Below are 14,573 nucleotides of genomic sequence, written 5' to 3'. Positions count from 1 at the left end.
TAGTAAGTTCAGTGGAATTCCTATGGTCTCTGTATGAGCCTCAGATTCCTTTGGTTCCTCATTAGGGAACTCCTTAGTGGTCAGTGGACGTCCATTAAGGTCTTCCTTACTGGAAATCACTGCCTCTTCCTCCTCTATAGGTTAGGCCACTTTGGGTATATTGATGGCCTTGCACTCTCTCTTTGGATTCTCTTCTGTATTGCTTGGGAGAGTACTAGGGGGGATTTCAGTAACTCTTTTACTCAGCTGACCCACTTGTGCCTCTAAATTTCTGATGGAGGACCTTGTTTCAGTCATTAAACTGAGAGTGGTCTTAGATAGATCAGAGACTATGGTTGCTAAGTCAGAGAGGCTCTGCTTAGAATTCTCTGTCTGTTGCTAAGAAGACGATGGAAAAGGCTTGCTATTGCCAAACTTATTTCTCCCGCCATTATTATTATTAAAGCCTTGATTAGGCTTCTGCTGATCCTTCCATGAGAAATTAGGATGATTCCTCCATGAAGGATTGTAAGTGTTTCCATAGGATTCTCCCATGTAATCCACCTCTTCCATTGCAGGATTCTCCGGGTCATAAGCTTCTCCTTCAGAGGGAGCTTCTTTAGTACTGCCGGATGCAGCTTGCATTCCAGTCAGATTTTGAGAAATCAGCTTGACTTGCTGACTCAATATTTTATTCTAAGCCAATATGGCATTCAGGGTATCAATCTCAAGAACTCCTTTCTTCTGAGTCATCCCATTATTCACAGGATTTCTTTCAGAAGTGTACATGAACTGGCTATTTGCAACCATCTCAATGAGTTCCTGGGCTTCTGTAGGGGTTTTCTTCAGATGAAGAGATCCACCAGCAGAGTGGTCCAATGACATCTTGGACAATTCAGACAGACCATCATAGAATATACATAAGATGCTCCATTCTGAAAGCATGTCAGAAGGACACCTTCTGATCAATTGCTTGTATCTTTCCCAATCTTCATAGATGGATTCACCTTCCTTCTATCTGAAGGTTTGGACTTCCACTCTAAGCTTGCTCTTCTTTTGAGGTGGAAAGAATTTGGCCAAGAAAGCATTGACCAACTTTTCCCAAGAGTTCAGGCTTTCTTTAGGTTGTGAGTCCAACTATATCCTAGCTCTGTCTCTTACAGCAAAGGGGAAAAGCATAAGTCTGTAGACCTCGGGATCAACCCCATTGGTCTTAACAGTGTCACAGATTTGCAAGAATTCAGCTAAGAATTGATGAGGGTCTTCAAATGGAAGTCCATGAAACTTGTAATTCTGCTGCATTAGAGAAACTAATTGAGGCTTAAGCTCAAAGTTGTTTGCTCCAATTGCAAGAATTGAGATGCTTCTTCCATAGAAGTCGGAAGTTGGTGTAGTAAATTCACCAAGCATCTTCCTTGCATCTCCACCATTGTTGTTGGGTTCGGCTGCCATGTCTGCTTCTTTTTCAAAAATTTCTGTAAGGTCCTCTCCAGAGTGTTGTGCTTTAGCTTCTCTTAGCTTCCTCTTTAGAGTCCTTTCAGGTTCAGGATCAGCTTCAACAAGAATGTCTTTATCCCTGTTCCTGCTCATTTGAAAAAGAAGAGAACAAAGGGAGAATGTGGATCCTCTATGTCACAGTATAGAGATTCCTTTATGTGAGTATAAGAATAGAAGAATAGAAGAATAAGGTAGAGAGAGAATAAGAAGAATTCGAACACAGAGAGAGGGAGAGGGTTCGAATTATGAGTAAAAGAGAAGTGTTAGTAAATAAATAAAATAAATAGAAAGAGATGAGAGAGAGAGAGAGTATTCGAATATTAATTAAAAGAAAAGAAAAATATTTTTGTTTTTATTTTAATTATAAGTTAGAATTCGAAATTTAAGAAAGGAAATAAAAGTAAAATTAGAATTTAGAACAATTAGTTAATTAAAAAGAATTTTGAAAAAGTGATTAGTTGTTTTCGAAAATGAGAATTGAAAAAGTAGTTAAGTAATTTTCAATTTGCTTTTATTTCTTTTGGGAAAAAGATAAGAAATAGTAAACTTTTTAAAATTAAAACAAACAAGTCAAGTGGTTAATTGAAAATGATTTGAAAATAAATTTTGAAAAGATAGGAAGTTAGAAAAAGATTTTGAAATTAAATTTCGAAAAAGATATGATTGAAATTTATTTTGAAAAAGATTTGAAAAAGAAATTAAAAAGATTTGATTTTTAAAAATAAAGTTGATGACTTGACTAACAATAAACTAAAAGATATGATTCTAAAATTTAAAGATTGAACCTTTCTTAACAGGAAAGTAACAAACTTGAAATTTTTGAATCAAAACATTAATAAGAAGAAAAAGATTTTGAAAATTTATTTAAAAAATTCGAAAATATTAAGAAGAAAAATAAAAAAGATTTGATTTTTGAAAAAGATTTGAAAAGATAGAATTTTTAAATTGAAATTTTGACTTGACTAACAAGAAACAACTAAATTTTAAAATTTTTTTACTAAGTCAATCCAAAATTTCGAAATTTATGAGTAAAATAAGGAAAGATATTATTTTTTATTTTTTTGAATTAATGAAGAAAGAGAAGAACAATAAAATGACACAAAACTAGTCTAAAAAAAATGACACAAAACATAAAAATTTAAGATTGAAACAAATGGAACATACAAGAACACTTGAATGTCAAGATGAACACCAAGAACACTTTGAAGATCATGATGAACAACAAGAACATACTTTTGAAAATTTTTTTAAGAAAAGAAACACATGCAAGACACCAAACTTAAAAATTTTTAAACTTTAGACACTAATAATTCAAAAATACACAAGAAAAAACAAGAAAATACATAAAGCAAGAAAAATTAAAGATCAACAAGAAAAATCATCAAGAACAACTTGAAGATCAAAGAAGAACACAATGCATGAATTTTCGAAAATCTAAGAAAAATTAAAAACATGAAGTTAACACCAAACTTAAAATTTGACACTAGACTCAAACAAGAAACACAAAAACTTTTTTTTGGTTTTATGATTTTATTAAATTTTTTTTTGTATTTTTTTTCGAAAATAAAAATAAAAAGCTTAAACATAAAATAAAATTACCCAATCTAAGCAACAAGATGAACCGTCAGTTGTTCAAACTCGAACAATCCCCGGCAATGGCGCCAAAAACTTGGTGCACGAAATTGTGATCACACTTTTCACAACTCCGCACAACTAACCAGCAAGTGCACTGGGTCGTCCAAGTAATACCTTACGTGAGTAAGGGTCGATCCCACGGAGATTGTCAGCTTGAAGCAAGCTATGGTCATCTTGTAAATCTTAGTCAGGCGGATTCAAATGGTTATGAGGTTTTAATAATTAAAAGATAAATAAAACATAAAATAAAATAAGATACTTATGTAATTCATTGATGGGAATTTCAGATAAGCGTTTGGAGATGCTTTGTTGCTTCTGAACCTCTGCTTTCCTATTGTCTTCATCCAATCATGCGTGCTCCCTTCCATGGCAAGCTGTATGATCCTCTCAGAGAAAATGGTCCAAGTACGGTTTCTACACGGCTAATCAACTGTCATATTTCTCGTCTCAGATGAAAAAAACCAGGCACAGCTACCGCACGACTAATCATCTATCGATTTTCACTTGTGTCGGAATAGGATCTCTCTATCCTTTTGCACACTGTCACTGCACCTAACATTCGCGAGTTTGAAGCTCGTCACAGTCATCCCGTCCCAGATCCTACTCGGAATACCACAGACAAGTTTTAGACTTTCCGGATCTCAGGAATGCTGCCAATTGGTTCTAGCCTATACCACGAAGGTTCTAATCTCATGGACTCGGTCCGTGGATTAGAGACCCAAGAGAATATACTCCGGCTGTCGTTCAATGACTACGTTGAACATCATGTAGACTGCTTGTGGTTGTCAGGCACGCGGATCTTGGCTAAGCGAGTAACGAAGATAGTGGGTGATTGTCATGGGTCACCCTTCATTCTGACTTAACTGAATTAAGTACGAGAGTATATATTGGAGAAGAAGTAAGCGTGAATTGAAAGAGAAACAATAGTACTTGCATTAATTCATGAAGAACAGCAAATCTCCGCACCTTAATCTATGTGTAGAAACTCCACTGTAGAAAATACATAAGAGAAAAAGGTCTAGGCATGGCCGTGTGGTCAGCCTCCCAAATGTAAACAATGGCATAAGCTCCCCGAATACAATAGTAAAAAGTGCTATTTATACTAAACTAGTTACTAAGGATTATAGAAAATAAGTAACTAAGTGCAGATTGTGCAGAAATCCACTTCCGGGGCCCACTTAGTGTGTGCTTGGGCTGAGAATTGAGCTTTATACGTGCATAAGCCTTTTCTAGAGTTAAACGTCAGCTTGGATGCCAGTTTGGGTGTTTAACTTCTGTTCTGGTGCCAGTTCTGGCGTTTTACGCCAGAAAATGGTCTCTGGCTGGTGTTTAGACGCCAGTTTGGGCCATCAAATCTCGAGCAAAGTATGGACTATTATATATTGCTGGAAAGCCCAAGATGTCTACTTTCCAACGCGCCAATTGGGCTTCTGTAACTCCAAAAAATCTACTTCGAGTGCAGGAGGGTCAGAATCCAACAGCATCTGCAGTCTTTCTTAGCCTCTGAATCAGACTTTTGCTCAGGTCCCTCAATTTCATCCAGAAAATATCTAAAATTATAGAAAAATACACAAACTCATAGTAAAGTCCAGAAATTTGATTTTTGCATAAAAACTAATAGAAATATAATAAAAAGTAACTAAAACATACTAAAAACTATGTAAAAACAATGCCAAAAATGGTATAAATTATCCGCTCATCAGAAGACCTTAAGATAGGAATGAACTGAATGAGTTGTTGATTTGAATTATGTATGTGGTATATGAATTATGAATGAAGATGGATTGAGTTGTATATGTTATAGTATGATTTGGTGATTTCAAAATGATGGTAATTATTGATGTGATGAAGTTTGATGAAGTATGTAAATAATGGATTGCAAAATTGAATTGAACAATTAGATGTGAATGATTAAGAAAATGATGTATGGCGGCATGTTGAGGTATGAATGAGTAGTATAGGATCATGTTGAGGAGCATTTGGTACTGTGTTGGTTGTGAAATTGTTGCTTTGGAATTGAGAATTTGAAAAACTAGAGGTTTTTGTAAACTTTGGTAGAAGCTGATTTTTGACCAACTTCAGTGGGCCATAATTTGGCTTCTGAACTCTCAAATTTTGCAAAATTTTTTTAAATGAAAATTAGGTTCGTGAAGTTTACAACATTTGAAGAACGGATCAAAAATGATTTTTAATAAACAAGTTATGCGCGTTCGAGGTTAGGGTGTGAAAAACTGATTTTTCTGAGTTAACAGCTTTTCTAGAAAACCTAACGCATGCGTACACAAAACATGCATGCGTACGTGAGAATACTACACTCGCCTACGCATGAGGTGAATGTGTACGCGAATATGTCAAATTTTCAATTATGCGTACGAGGAAACGTTCATGCGTAAGCGAAAATGCTTTATTTACACTCACGCGTACGCAACTGAGGGCCTGTATATGCAGGGAGCCCCTTCTGTTTCATGAGCTCGTGTAAGCGGATGGTGCTCGTGTACGCAATTTTGGCATTTTAACACTTATGCGTATATGAGAATGGGCCCCTATTTTTTTTTTAAAAGTGTATTTTTTAAGTTTTAAACTATTATTCTAGCTTTCCGAACCTCTTTAATACCAGTTTAAGATCTGTTGGTAACCTTTTTTAAGATTTAGAACAAAGGCGAACATTTTGAATAAGTTAGGTAGAAAATTGAGAAAGAGATTGAGAAGTGAAGGGTTGAATTGTTAAGGCAATAAAGTGATGAATGATACATGATACGTAATTTATAATGATGGTGATAATAATGATGATTAGAGATGGAATGAGATGTGAATTGATGATGATAATGACAATGATAAATGGTGAATTAAAAGTCCAATTTGACTAGTATAATTTGAAATAAATTGTTGACCCTCTGTCATAAGATGTGACAGGGCACTTTAATTCCCCAGTTCCCCCATGGGCATACACATATATATAAATTTAAGGTTGAGGTGTCTCCCCCATGTAAAAAGTTGAGCTTAGAATTTTGTCTCCCACATGGATGAGCTTGGGATTATTCCCATGGATATTGTTGAGATTGGGGATGCAAGTACAGAGGGACAGTCCATGGTTAACTACCAAGACATGTCAGGTTGGCTATATAACCGACAGATGATATCATCAGCCATAGGACATGCATACATCATATGCATTTGTATGTTTTGCTTGAGTGTACATTGTTTTAGTTTGCTTAACTGCTTAACTCTGCATATCCACTACTTGTTCTACTTGCTGTAATTTTACCTCTATCTGTATTTTCTTATTTAATTTGTATGTGTATGCTTCTGAGAGACTCTCTCATGGCAGAGGAGTGATGAGGGTTGTTCCACCAGTGTTTAGGAGGTTGAAGGAGGTAAAGGTGAAGAGATAGGTTAGAACTAGGAATCCCATAGTTAGAGTACCAATCCTTTTGGTTTAGAGTTAATTTTAAGTTTAATTTCTGAGTGTCGAAGTTCTAGGAATGCCTCTGGCTTTCCCATGACCTTTTATATTAACTATGCAGACACATTTACTATACTGAGAACCCCCGGTTCTCATTCCATGCATATTTCTGCTATTTTTTAGATACAGGTCGAGAGGCACCTCACTGAGAATTTTGGAGGCCTTTTTGGAAGTGAAGAACTACACTTTTGGTGCTTTGTATTTCGATTATGTATATAGATTCTCCGCCTTGTATATTTTATATTTTGTCCCTCTCGGAGGTTGATATGGAGAAACAGGAATTTACTTTGTGGTTTGAGTATATATTTTAGGTTGTATATATATATATACACATACTCTGGCCGGCCTTAGCTTCGCAGGTCGAGTCTGGAGCTTGATATTTGTATTTTTAGAACTCTGATTTGTATATATATATTTTAGCTTTCTTACGATCTTGCTTATCTGTTTACGATTATCCTTAGGAGAGTGACGCAATCTTCAGTTTCGATTTTGTTTAGCTTATTCTTCAAGGCTCCTCGTTATGGTTTTCTTTCAACTATATAAGTAAGGTTCTGTATGGTAAGGTGTTACAATAAAAAATCCTAAGATAATAACAAAGTTTGCAGGAGAGGTTGGTGAATTGACTACTGAGCATATCGCTCGATATATGGTCGAATTGGGCAATTTAGCAAATGATGAAAATTTGAAAATGAAATTTTTCCTTGTTCTTTAATGAAGATTGCTTTTACTTGGTTTTTAAATCTCAAGCCTAATTTGATTGTAACTTAGGCATAGTTGGAAAGTGTTTTTAATTCCCAATTTTATAGAGAGGAATTGAATATTCTAATCACTAATTTAATAGCTTTCAAACGTGATGAAAGGGAGTCGATTGATGACTCCATGATTCATTTTAAGAATGCTCGAAGTCAATGTTACGTGTCACTTACCGAAAGTGAAGTAGTAAAAATAGCAACTATGGGGTTAAGTTTTTATATGCGTCAAAAGTTGCTTAATGTGCATATACCTGATTTGGCTCATTTGGCTGAAAGGGTTCGATAGGTAGAAATTCTTCAAAAAGAAAAAAGAAAAGTTTAAAAGTGAGAAATAGTTAAAAGGTAAAACCTTTGCTCAAAAGGAATGGTTCATATGTTAAAATGGAGACCTTGAGTGAGGAGTCTGATGTTGAATTTCTTGAAGTCGATTTGGCTGAGTTGAAAAATGGTCCACCTTATATTTGTTCTTTGCTTAATAAAATTAAAAGTGTTGATAAAGCTAATGATATGAAATATAAGAATGGAAAAAAGTATAGGATATTTCGAAATCAGATAAAATATTTGATGCGTTGCTTAGAGATAAACAATTGGTTTTACCAGAAGGCAAGACATTACTTTCGATAAAAGATTTAAAAGGAAAACTTTATTATAAATTTTATCAAGCAACTAGCCATTTGACTAATAATTATGTCTGTTTCAGGGACTTGATCCAAGAAGTAATTATAGAAGGAAGATTGAAGTGTGATGATAGCAAAAAGGAAATGATAATTTATACTGATCCTTTCTATGCTAGAGCAAATTTTGCTGAGCCTATTTTCTTAGGGATCAACATGGTCGGCTTCACTTATGAATTTGATACTGCTTTGGGAGATTTTGAAACTAATGTTCGATCAATATACCCTGGTGTTGGTGAGGAGCTGTTGGAATTTCTAATACAACAAAAATTAAAGGATCAAGACATTTCTTTGTGCCCTCAATGTAATGTTGTATTTGATGCTGAGCCTACGACACTATTTGAAAAGGAAAGAATGAAAAAGCTCATAAGGAGGAGCAGATTCGTCAGAGGCATTCCCCTTGATGACAAGATGGACAGAGTTCCCACAGCTCTTAGGAAAATTTTGTTCCTCCACTTGATCATTTTCACAAACTTTGGGAGTACAATGGATCAAGAACTGTCAAGAGTTTCACAATTGAGACGCAGAATATAGGCGTAATCCTCAAAGGGGCCATCGATGTTATAATCGAGGACGTTACCCATATCCTCAAGGAAGAACTAAAGGAAATCGAGGTGGAAGATTTGTGCACCAAACAAAGTCAGAAAGACCATCGACCTCAATAGACAAAGGGGTAACTCCTTCTGTTCATACTCAGATTGTTTTTTCGTCTGATGGAGAAACTTATTCGAAAGGGATTTTTTTTTTCCCAATAAAAGGGGAGAAAGGCAAGGCTATTGCAATAGTCCCTATTGATGGTAAAGAAAAAGATGCTGATTTGGATGAAGAGTACTTTGGTGAGGGAGGTGAGGAAATGGTAGGCACTATTTCCATTATACCAACTGAATATTTAGGAAAATATAAAGAAAACTTGAGTGAAGACTATGATGTCGAAGATGAAGAGGTTTTTGCTTTTGTACGTGAAGATGAGGAGTTGGGATGCTTCAAAAAGCCAACTAAGAAGCAAAAACTGCACCTTCGACCTTTACACATCACTGCTTGTATGAGTGGTATATGCATCGATAAAGTGTTGGTCAATGGAGGAGCGACAATTAGCTTGTTGCCAGAAAATATGCTAATCAAAGTAGGAAAATATTTCGATGATTTGATACCCACAAACGTCTCAGTGACTGATTATAGTGGAGTATCGACACCATCAAAAGGTTTGGTAACTCTCCAAGTGCAAGTAGGGTCATCATCTTGGACCACGGTTTTTATGGTGGTTCCTTTGAAGGCATGTTATAATGCCTTACTCGGTCAAGAATGGATCCTTTTTTGGAATGATGAAGGAATGTCTGAAGTAATCAAGGCAGATTCAAACCTTTATGTTGAGCAAATGCATGTTGATTTTAAGGTGTGTAATGATAAGATGAAACCACTTGATATTGACAGGATGCTCAAATATTATGATTGTGAAGGTTGCTTTTAAACTTCAGAAGGACTTAGCGTGAAGCTTCAACACCCAATACTTGATTATACTCCCACTGGCTGGGAGTGATTCGGTTCAACGTGAGAGTTCGATTTCATCTTGTCATGGCTAATGAACAAGATGTATCACACTATTTAGGTTCTTTAAATAATTATCTAAGTAGTTTTGATTCTATAAAAAACATTTCATGTTCTAGAAATGATTCTTCTTATGAGGTCGAGTCGAATAGGGATTTCAATTCAGTTTTTCAATTCCTAGTGTAGCTTCGATTCCTAAAGTCGAGTCTATTTGTGTGTTAGGTACTACATGTATTTTCATTTCTAGTATTAATATTATGGATCAGTCTGATGTTGAAATGTCTAAACGTCTTAGTGTTGTAAATGGTTTGACTGCTAACTCAGTCAATAATAAAGTTTTCTTTGCTTTAGATGATCAAGTTGATTTTACTTTCACTTGCATTTATGATTTGGAGCCTTTAGGTTTTGAGAAAACTTCAGTTGAAGACACTCATATTGAAAAAGGTTTGAATCCTAGGATCCACTTGAAGAAATTAATTTAGGATCAGATAGTGATTACAGACTTATATTTGTAACAATCTTAATGAGTAATTTTGAACGAAGTTCATTAATTTATTGATCGAATAGAAAGCTTGTTTTGCTTGGGATTATGATAAATGCCTAGTCTTGATCGTTCGTTGGTAGAACATAGATTGGCATTGAAGCCATTTTGTCGAACAGTAAAACAATCACCTAGATGATTCACCCCTGAAATTAATCTCAAAATCAAAGAAGAAATTGAAAGGCTAATCAAAGCAAAGTTTATTCGAACTGCTCGCTATGTCGATTGGGTATCGAATATTGTACCAGTAATGAAAAATAATGGAAAGTTTTGTGTTTGTATCGACTTCCGTGATTTAAATAATGCCACTCCTAAAGATGAGTATTTTATGCCTATGATAGACATGTTAATCGATTCAGTGGCAGGTAATGAAATTTTAAGTTTCATGGATGGTTATTCTGGCTATAATCAAATCTTCATAGCTAAAGAAGATGTTTTGAAAATAGCTTTTCGATGCCCTGGAGCTTTGGGAACTTATGAATGGATAATGATGCCTTTTGGTTTAAAGAATGCTGGGGCAACATATCAATGTGCTATGAATACTATTTTTCATGAATACATTGAAAAATTTATTAAAGTATATATCGATGATGTAATGGTGAAATCAAAATCAATGGATCAACATCTCAATCATTTAAGCCATGCATTCCAAACTATGCGAAAGAAAGGTTTAAAAATGAATCCTATAAAATGTGCGTTTGGAGTTTCGGTGGAAAATTTTTTAGGATTCATGGTACAAAAGAAAGGATTGCTATTGATCAAAACAAAGTGAAAGCAATTCTAGCATTGCCATATCCTAATCGAAAAAAGAGGTTCAATCATTTTTGGGGAAAGTTAACTTTCTTCGTCAATTTATTTCTAATTTATCTGGTCGAACATGCATCTTTTCGACCATGGTGAAGCTTAAAAATGATTCCCAATATTTGTGGAAGGAAGAACGCCAATAGGCATTCGATTCAGTTAAGGATTATCTATCGAAAGCACCTGTAATGGCAACAGTCTGACCTTTTGAACCTTTAAAATTGTATGTTGCGGCTTCAACAAATATAATTGGTTGTATGCTGGCTCAAAACGATCAGGAACTACATGAAAGGGAAATTTATTACCTAAGTTGAGTGTTGTCTGATATCGAAATGAGATATTTTGCCATCGAAAAACTGTGCCTTTCCCTTTACTATTCTTGTACAAAATTAAAATGTTATATGATTGTAAAAACTATTCAATTTATTGCACAAACTGATCTAATTAAGTATATGTTGTCGTACTCGATACTAAGAGGTCAATTGGGAAAATGGATGGTTGCTTTAACTAAGTTTAATTTGCAGTATGTCCCGGCTAAGGTCAGGTCATTGCAGATTTTTTGGTTGATTAACCAACCATCTTAATGACCAGGGGGCAAATATTATTCATATTAAGTCTGAACCTTGGAAATTGTACTTTCACGGATTGAAACACAAGGATGGTGCTGGTGTTGGCATTCTGATTATATCTCTAGAAGGTATTCCATTGAAATTTTTGTTCGAATTAAAATACCCATGCTCGAACAATATAGCTGAATATGAGGCTTTGATTTTAGGATTAGAAATTTTGATCGACAAGGGGCATTAAATATCCAAATCTTGGGGATTCTTAATTGGTTTTAAAGCAGTTGTCAAAAGAATTCAAGTGTAACAATGAAAAGTTACAAAAGTATTTGTCGATAGCATGGGAGTTATTAGTGTCATTTCGAAAAGTATTATTTGTTCATATTCCAAAAATTCAAAATGAATTTGCTAATGAGTTGGCTCAAATTGCATCGAAATATAAAGTTCTACTTGAGACCTTAGGAAAGTTGATAGAGGTTCAACAAATACTTAACCCTATTGAAGAAAATGAAATTTTAGTCATTGATGAGTGGGATGATGATTGGAGAAAACCAATTACAGAATATTTAAAAGATCCTAATATGCGAGTTGATCGAGATGTGAAGTTAAAAGCAATGAATTTTGTGGTAATAGGTGATGAGTTGTATAAAAGAAGCATCGAAGAAAGTGTCATGAGTTATTTGGGTCAGTCAGAGAAAATAATCGCTTTTGGTGAAGTCCATGAAGGTATATGTGGTGCCCATCAAGCTGGTGAAAGAATGAAGTGGGTACTGCGACGCGATTGAGTGTATTGTCCGTCCATGGTCAAAGATTGTATTGATTATGCAAAAGCATGTCAAGAGTGTCAGAAACACGGGGTAATACAACTAATTCCCGCTTTTGAATTGCATTTGATTATAAAGCCTTGGCCATTTAGAGGATGGGGTTTGCATTTAATTGGAATGATTTACCATCCATCATCTAAAAATCACAAATTTATTTTTGTAGCGATTGACTATTTTACAAAATGGGTGGAGTTTATTGTTTTGATAGAAGTTTGTCAAAATGAGATTCTTAATTTCATAGAGGAACATATAATTCATCGATTTGGAATTCCTCAAACTTTAAGTACTGATCAAGGCACTATGTTTACTGGTCAATGTATTAAAAATTTTGCAATATCGAGGAATATAACTATGGTGACTTCGATCCCGTATTATGCACAAGCAAATGGTCAAGTTGAAGAAGCAAATAAGATGTTAATTAATTTGATTAATAAACAAATTGGCAAAAAACCTTGCAGTTGGTATGAAACTTTGAGTCAGGTATGATAGGCTTATCAAAATTCACCAAGAGGTTCGACAAACACATCTCCTTATAAATTAGTTTATGGCCATGATGCAGTTTTACATTTAGAAATTAATCTTAACACTATAAGGGTGATGTATCAAGAGGAATTACCAGTTGAGGATTATTGGAATGCAATGTTCGATGAGTTGAATAACTTGGACAGTGACCAAATGTTAGCACTCGATCATATTATTCATCAAAAAGAGAATGTTGCTCACATTTATAATCGACGGGTAAAAGAAAAGTGTTTCCAAGTGGGTGAATTAGTCCTTATGGTTATTTTACCAATGGAAAAGAAGTCAAGATTCTATGGTAAATGGTCCCATAATTGGGAAAGCCCTTTCCAGGTAATTGACTTATATTATGGAAATGCATGCCGAATTAAGAATATCGATTCTAGCATTGAGGTTAAATCAGTCAATGGAAAATATTTGAAGCGGTATCGATGTTGGGAGAATAATGATTAATACATGTAAAGAAATATAAATAACAACAGGAGAGTTTCGGAAGTACTATGTCTAAAAAAAATAAAAAAACAACAAATACTTGGCATCCCAAGTCTTTAAAGATAAGGTTCTAATAACTCTTCTATGATTTCATCGTGCTCTTTGAGTTGCAATTTCTCTTACTTTCTCCTAAGCCAGCCAGATTGTTTTCCATTTCACAAAGGGTTCGAAAAAGATCTTGTTTCCTCTTTTTAGCTTTTTAAGTAAGGCCCTTCTAATTGAGCTTCTTCCTCATGAATTTGGGCAAGTTCTTCCCTGCACTGAGTTAACCGAACTTGAGTACTGCAGCGTGAGCAAAACCAACTTCATATTCTTTATAAGTTTTTTGTGTTGACTTAGAGGAAGTATCAAACTTTGTGCATTCTGTTTCGATGACTGTCTTCTCTTTCTTACTTAATTCATTTTGTTTTGGGAGAAGAATAGGTTATTGGCAAATTTTTTGAATTTCTTCACTACTTTGGAGAAGTTGAGTGGGACCTGATATTCGAGAGTAGTACACAACATATTTGAAAAAATTGCATTCAAGTCATCTCAGTTTACCCACTTATCGATAGTATGCGTTAGGAGCCTAAGAAAGGCAGATAGTCTTTTGATGGCATGATGAGTTAGTTCTTTTAGGAGCTCTTGTTCTGATAACTCTTCCATGGTCGGAATCCAAGTTGGCATCTTTGTTTTATCAGAGATTTTGGACATGGAAGCAAGAAGTTCAGCTAAATCAGCCTTTGGTGGACTGGAAACATTGGTGGAAGGAGTTTCTTGGGTTTCAGAAGTTTGATTTGAAGATTGCATAGGTTGATTGACTGAATTCGGCAAAATCTCGACACTTGGAGAACCCAAAAGATGTTCCTTTTCCTCAATATTCTTTGCAAGTGGGTTATTTTCCTTCGAGGGAGAAGAGGCAACAGTGAGATCGACATCGACCTGAGGAGAAGAAGGTATATCATCAACAGAATGAATTTATAGGGATTTTTCTTGATTCAAATCCTTTGAGGTATGCTTTTCGACAGCTGGTTGACCAATATCTACATCAGGGGGGTCAACTTCTTTAGTTACTTGCTTGTTAGGCTATTGTGTCTCTTATGTAACACCCTGATTATCCTAAGCCTAACCTCATACCGTAAAGCAAAGGATAACTAAGTGTCACGACAATTCTAAGACTTATACGATAATATATGTATCTATAGAAGGGAATAATAACAATAATATGAGAAGCCTGATGAATAATTACATCTCAGAACAGAAACAGAAAAGTGCAAAATGTTCACACGTTAACTAAAAGCGTAAGGGC

The 14,573-nt window shown here is 35.0% G+C and overlaps 1 long non-coding RNA gene across 1 annotated transcript in view; it reads left to right on the top strand.

Annotated features, from left to right (window-relative positions):
• The window catches only part of LOC110271922, a 28,360-nt gene continuing 23,106 nt past the window's right edge, over positions 9,320 to 14,573 (top strand). The window contains exon 1 of the long non-coding RNA XR_002362782.1: positions 9,320 to 9,332. This is a non-coding gene — a long non-coding RNA (uncharacterized LOC110271922). The remainder of the gene's footprint in view (positions 9,333 to 14,573) is intronic.

Source organism: Arachis ipaensis, chromosome B01 (genome assembly GCF_000816755.2).
Source record: "Arachis ipaensis cultivar K30076 chromosome B01, Araip1.1, whole genome shotgun sequence".
Lineage (NCBI taxonomy): Eukaryota > Viridiplantae > Streptophyta > Magnoliopsida > Fabales > Fabaceae > Arachis > Arachis ipaensis.
Note: the sequence above shows the minus strand (reverse complement) of the source record. Positions and strands in the feature narration are given on the sequence as shown.